Raw genomic sequence first — 7,500 nt, 5'->3', positions numbered from 1 at the left:
ACTGCCAACATTTACTTTATTGATAACTTTTTACTATATCGCGCCTATTTGAAATTATGAAGTTAATTTCGTTTTTGGTGTCAGATGGGACTTCCATGTCCTCTTCCGCTCTAGTCTTTTTTCGAAGAATGTATTCATGATATTGAGTAATCGAGCCTCCGCAAAGTTGATTAGCATTTGTTCCCTCTCATTCCTGGTGCTTCCCAACGTGATTCCCTACTACGGTTTCTCCTTCTGTCTTTTTACCTATTTTGGCATTAAAATCTCCCATAATTATTGTGAAATGGGATTTTACTCTCTCGCTGGCTAAATGAACATAGCTCTCTATTTCTTCATCACTGTGGCTGCAGGTTGGAGCACAGACTTGAACAATCTTTAAGTTGTACCTATTGTTTAGTTTTATTGTTACTGAAGCCAATCTTTCGCTTATACTATAGAATTACACGATATTCTTTTTTAAACGTTTGTGAAATACGAAACCTACCCCTAATTCCGGCATGCTACCCTGGGTTTACCTCTCCAATAGAGCACGTGTTTAATGAAAGAGAGTTCCTCAAGTAATGCTAATGAGTCGGATTCAGTTCTCATTGTCCTTATATTATATGTGCAAAGGTTCATCAACGTGGGGCGGTCTGTTTTTAACCAGTAATTTTTAGCACCCTCTGCTCCGGAGCAATCCTGATCGCCGCTCCTTGGAGGCTCCTTCGCCTCCAAGGAATGACAGCCGTTGCTCTGTTGGTGCAGTCATGTTTTTTTGGTTGAGAGGTAGACAGCCGAGCTACCCCCCACCTACTGGCTTAGGTGGGGATTTCACTGATGCCACCTCCAGCAAGGTTGGCCCTGTCAAATGTGGACTGCTCACTACACCAGGATATACTCCCGTGAGCACTGGCTTCAGTATCAGAAGTGTATATGTGTGATTATATTTTATACACTGGTTTTATTTATGCGCATGTATGCCTTGTGCTGGCTTGTTTCTTAATGCCAAGAAAACTAAGATCATGAAGATTCAAAGATAACCGGCAATGAACAATGATGAACATGTTACAATCAATGGAATGATTGTGGAAAATGTGAAAGAGTTCACTTATCTTGGAGCTGTTTTAACTAATACATATGATGATTCACCGGAGATAAAAAGAAGAATTACCATTGCCAAAAACGCCACAATTGCTCTCAATAACATTTGGAAAGACCGAAGCATTACCTTACGGACAAAGCTGAGGTTATTGAACTCATTAGTTTTCCCAATTGCATCATATGGTTCTGAGTGTTGGGTGCTGAAGTAGATAGACAAGAAAAAGATCAATAGTTTTGAAATGTGGTGTTACAGACGAGTACTGCATATTAGCTGGACAGAAAAGAAAACGAATGATGAAGTGCTGAGAAAAATAAATTGTAAAGACCGGCTGTTGGACATCTTGAACAGGAGGAAATTAAAGTTTATTGGTCATGTAATGAGAAGTAAAATTATTGAGAAAAACGTGCTGACAGGGATAGTTATAGGAAACAGAGGAAGAGGCAAGCCGAAGACAAGACTGAGCGACAACATCAAACATATTTGCGGGCTGTCGATGGTACAAGTGGAAAGAAAAGCGTAAGATCGAGTTTAATGGCGAAGGATGGTGGAGAGGTCCACGGCTGCTCAGACATGAGCATACCGTTATTGATGATGATGATGCCTTGTGCAGACATAGTTGTTCACCCACAAAGGCCCTAAGTACTACGCATGTTCATTTTCTTGCACATGCAAGCATACATCTCTAAATATGGCCATGTACATGTGATATGCATTTTTTTTTTAACGGTAGGTTCATGTTTGAGCCGCCGTGGTCACAGCATGATACTTAATTGTAGTTTTCATGTTGTGATGCTCTTGGAGTGAGTACGTGGTACCCAGTTCCTTTCCACGGAGAGTGCCGGTGGTACCTTTTAGGTAATCATTCTCTCTATTATCCGGGCTTGGGACCAGCACGGGATTGGGCTGGCTTGGCCCCCCAGTGGTAGGTAGGCAATCGAGGTGAAGTTCCTTGCCCAAGGGAACAACGCACCGGCCGGTGACTCGAACCCTCGAACTCGGATTGCCGTCGTGCCAATCTTGAGTCCGATGCTCTAACCACTCGGCCACCGCGGCCCTTATGTATACATACATATATGCATATTCATATATGTATGCATATATATATATATGAGAGAGAATGAGAGAGAGAGAGAATGAGAGAGAGAGAGAGAGAGAGAGAGAGAGAGAGAGAGAGAGAGAGAGAGAGAGAGAGAGAGAGAGAGAGAGAGAGAGAGGGGGGGGAGGGGGAAGAGAGGGGGAGAGAGAGAAAGAGAGAGAGAGAAGAAGAGAGAGAGAAGAGAGAAGAAGAGGGAGAGAAGAGAGAGAGAGAGAGAGAGAGAGAGAAGGGAGAGAGAGATGAGGAGAGAGAGAGAGAGAGGAGGGGAGGGAGAGAGAGAGGAGGAGAGAAGAGAGAGAGAGAGAGAGAGAGAGGAGAGAGAGAGAGAGAAGAGAGAGAGAGAGAGAGAGAGAGAGAGGGCGAGAGGACAGAGAGAGAGAGAGCGACAGAGAGAGAGAGGGACAGAGGAGAGAGAGAGAGAGAGAGGAGAGGAAAAGAGAGAGGAGAGAGAGGAGAGAGAGAGGGAGAGAGAGAGGAGAGGAGAGAGAGAGAGAGAGAGAGAGAGAGAGAGAGAGAGAGAGAGAGAGAGGAGAGAGAGAGAGAGAGAGAGAGAGAGAGAGAGAGAGAAGGGTGGCAGTTCACTTACCATCAGTAAGACTTAAAGCATGTACTGATGGCAGCAGCAAGATGACTCGATTGCAGTTGTCTGCTACATCTTGCCAGTCCGATTTCACTTAATATAATGAATGTCAGTTTATCTTTCCTACTTATAATTGTTATATCTTTTGCTACATTGCAGAAATTTTGGTATGCTCTCTCTGTCTGTTTACCCGTCTGGCTGTCTGCCTGTCTGTCTGCCTGTCCGTCCGTCCGTCCGTCCGCCCGTCTGTCTGTCTGGCTGTCTGCCTGTCTGCCTGTCTGCCTGTCTGTCTGTCTGTCTGACTGACTGTCTGATTGTGTGTCTGTCTGCCTGTCTGTCCGTCCGCCCGTCTGACTGACTGACTGACTGACTGACTGACTGACTGACTGACTGACTGACTATGTATCTGTCCGTCCGTCCGCCCGTCTGTCTGTCCGTCCGCCCGTCTGTCTGTCTGACTGACTGACTGACTATCTGTCTGTCCGTCCGTCCGCCCGTCTGTCTGTCTGACTGTCTGTCTGTCTGTCTGTCTGTCTGTCTGTCTGTTTGTTTGTCCGTCCATCCGTCCGCCCGTCCGTCCGTATCTCTGTCTTTCACCCGCCCTCTCTCTCTCTCTCTCTTTGATAATGAATTATGAATATCTTATAACTTATGAACTTATACTGTATATATTTCAAATTAGCTTTGATGTGCCTACCAGACAAATCACCGCACTTGCATCAATAAACCTATTAGTAGTTTTACCTTAAAATCTGATTGATGACCAAGCTCAATTTTTTTCTTTAAAACAGTCAGAATCTTTACCGACACCGCTGTTTTCCCTCAAGGCTCGTGTCCTGGTACAGCCTTCTATGTCCTGTCACTTTCGATGCGCCCGTATCGTCCTGAACAAAGAGGCAGGCTCGGTCACTGCCACTCACTGCATCATTTCTAACCTATGTCACAACCATGCATTTGTCGTCCTACACACTTCCACAAAAAACGGCCGCGCCTTCTGTATGCCACACTTCTGCGCACCCTAGCCATTCTATGTGTATAAAAGGGAATAAATCATACAAAAGGGAGCAGCAGGCCTTTACTTGGCAAAGTTTGTCCCTGATCATCTTTAATTCACCAGTGACACTCGCGCAGCCTCCCGTTCCCCATTCCCACCTGACGCTTCATGAACCGGTGAGTCCGCTCCGGAGCTTCGCCGGGTGCAGTGCAACTTCGGCGACATGCGCCCACGACTGACCCGACGTCAAGGCATTCCTTGTCCGTTTCTCAAGGGCGTGAGGTCCCAGCAGAACGTTCGCCCTCGTGCAAGCTCTCCCGCCTGACGCGGCTACGACCGAACTGAGCGGTATCTCGTGTACTTGAAAAAGATTACTAGCAATAAAACCTAAGACTGCAACTGAGGAAAGAGAAGAAAGGTAAAGAAACTGAAAATACACATAGATTAGCCATCTGAGAGCTAAAAGGATTTTCCTTTTGGTGAAAGCCCAGTTCAGAATTCGCCATCTTAAACTCCTGCCATGCAACAGGGTCAGGCACAATATGACCATTTTAGGCGATAAAAGGCAAACGGGAAGAAGAAAGAATATGTGTATATACGTATATATACAAACATAAGTACAAACGCTCACGCGTAAGTGCGTGCGCGTGTGTGTGTGCCGATCTACGTTACCTCTTGCCAAAGCGAAGTATCCGGCCTCTTGTGATACACGCCGACCCACACCATGTCTGCCTGCGTGCCGACCACCTCGCCTGTGCTTCCCTCCGCCAATCCGGCTCACCTACCTCGCCAACTCTTCGCGAACCTTCGTCAGCACAGCCTTGGCGTCGCATATCTACCCACTACCACCAATATCCCCTCGCCACTATTAATGTAGATGTGCCTATTAGCGCCAGACAAAATATTGCTCTCCATACACCCCACCTTACATATGAGTTGCCGCCTTTCTCAGTGGAGACACACTACTAACTCTATATCACAAAATTCCTCGCTGCCAATCATTGTTTATTTAACATAACAAACAAATGAAGTCACACACTGAGATCAGACACAGTGACACCCATCTACCCTCACCTTACACCTCATTCCCCTGCCCTAACCATTCCGTAATCACTATATTTTTTCTGCTGTTGATGTTTTTACTGATTATTATTGTTGTCCACACGTTGCACAGTTAGTTATATTCTATTTTCACTCAGAAAAAATAACTACAATTATTGATATGTTCGGTTGATCCTGTTATATTATTCAGTTTACTGTTGCGATTTTCGTTGTAATCTTATTTTTTTCCTCTACATACTGGACCCTACCAGGAAGTGCTTCGTTACCACTGCCTCTTGCGTCTTTCACAACAACTGTGTTCTACTTGTATTTCCTTAAACTTGCCGCGTTAACATTTCCTTTATTCACACGTGTCCATTACCGTCTAACTCTTAGCCATCTCTTTGACTCATAACTGCCTCTAACTCGTTATTGACGTCCTCTCCAAGTTCGATATCTCGTCCTCAGAAATGCTGGAATTTACGCTTCTTTATAAAGTTTTGCTGAATATGTAACATGCAACTAACGGTGGTAGTCCGTTCTGTTGCAAATAATGACACTGGACTGCAAACACTTTGCCTCGAAAGTGTTTAATAGTTATACACCGAATTTAAAACTAAGTCTATATCACAGCCGTAAGGGAAGGAATCCTGCACCCCGCCACACCGAGAACTTACGTACACATTGCTCACATGATGTTACGATTGACGCACCCGAGATGCGCATTGTTAGAATTACGTTCATACCCAACTGCCTCTGTATGTCCGAAGCATGAGTACTTACTTGCCTGTCAACCCCGAAGATATGAAATTCTTGCTCACTATTTTTTTCTCTCTACAAGATGATGGCACTCTACTGAACTCACAAATCCTAACAAATCCTAAGTAATTAATTAACACCTCATGTGACACGTTACCCTTCCTGTGACAATTTGTTCTTATTACGCTTATTTTCTGACCTCTCAGTAAGGTGATTAACAAGTTATATCATTATCCTCCTCCTTTGCCCATTTACTGGCCTGATTCACTTTATATTTCAGCCTCTGAAGACGATGGGACCTCCTTGCTACTAAATGTTACACCTCAGTGAGAAGCCTCCGTCACACTGCTACTCTGGTGCTTGTTGTTTGTTTGTTTGTGTTAGTGTGTGTGCATGCGCGTGCTGTGCTTGTATGACTCTCCCATGGAATTAGAGCCAAAACAAGGATGTGAGGAGGCGTGCTAGGAGGGAAGACTGGCCTCGCGGGTCCTGACATCCTGTGAATGCGACACCGTCTCACGTGTAACGCCAAGCTATCGCGAGCAAGCACCTTCCCTCTCCCTACCTTCAGGGGCCCTTCGCAGCCCGAGCTTTCCCGTGTGAGCTGCTGTGGCAACATATTTCCAAAAGCATTTCGAGAATTCACTGAGGATGTATTCAGAGGGGCGGTCAGTTGTCGAGGCGTCGTTCTAGCGGGGTCCCAGGAAGGTCGCGTGTCATGGCAGGGGTGGGGTTGGGGGGCTCAGAGAATGGGGGGGGGGGGGTAATGAACAGGTTTTTAAAACAGTGTTGTCCTTGTTTGTTATTGCGCTATTGTCTCTTCGAGCACTCACGGTGAGTTGTCATTTGCATCGTGCTTTTGATTTGGACTTTCCCAGAGATCTTGTTCAGCGTCAGGACAGCATGTCTGTCTGACAGTACTGGTTTCCTAAAACGCGCAATGTTTGCGTACATCTGCGCATGATACAAGTAATTAGGTGCATTTATGTAAACTAGGATTTACAACAGCATATATATGCTACGTTGAAACGCTGTCATTTTGGAGAATCGTTATGCTAAAAGGATATTATGAAGTAACATTTAAATTACTAATCTGTATTTCTACAGGATCGCTTTAATGAAACAACGTTGCAATGATCCACAAGCGTGTTACCTCTGAGTTGTCTTGAAACGTTTTTGTTTAATAATGTAAGTTTGAATGATCTCATTTCAAGCCATCAGCGTACCCCTTTTGCCTGAGGTGCACGCCATATTCTTAAACAGAGCAAGAGTAAGTCACACAAAGCAAATTGTATTTATCATGGATACCTTGTCCTGAATGTTACTGAATGAAAAGGGTTGTCATTTGCGAAAGACAATTCAACTAAAAAACTTTAGTATCCATAAGTTTTAATGTTACGCTATTGGTGTTTGCTTGTCTCAAACTTGCAATGCCCTCTATAAGAAAACCTTTGCCTGCAGCTTTTGTTGCCGGATATATATTGCTTCAATAGGTGAAATCAGAGTCTCAATGAAAGTGATCATTTTCATTAAATAAAACACTGTATTTATACAATACGGTTTATTTCTGCTAGTATAGCGACTTCAACAACAGCAGCGACTGTGAGAGGGCTACATGTAAAGGAACTGCAGATGTCCTTCAGCAAGGAAAAAAAGCTTAAGAAACCTTGCTATAGATGAAAGCAGACTGGAAAGCTGGCGCGTAGATACAATATGGGAAGCAGCGTTGCTTTTCTAGTGATTGTGCATTTATTCATTTACTTGTTTAACACATGAATATCTTCAATCATTTTTATGCATATGCCTTCGCTCGCTATTGTCCTCATTACATTATTACAGTATCATCTACATCATCTTTAATGTCATTTTTTTCGCCTGCTACTATAGCCACTTGCACTGCAATGACCATCGTCAGAGTACGTCTTTTCATCTTCGTGATCACCTTCAGG

This window comes from Penaeus monodon, chromosome 1 (genome assembly GCF_015228065.2).
Source record: "Penaeus monodon isolate SGIC_2016 chromosome 1, NSTDA_Pmon_1, whole genome shotgun sequence".
NCBI classification, from domain to species: Eukaryota; Metazoa; Arthropoda; class Malacostraca; order Decapoda; family Penaeidae; genus Penaeus; species Penaeus monodon.
Note: the sequence above shows the minus strand (reverse complement) of the source record.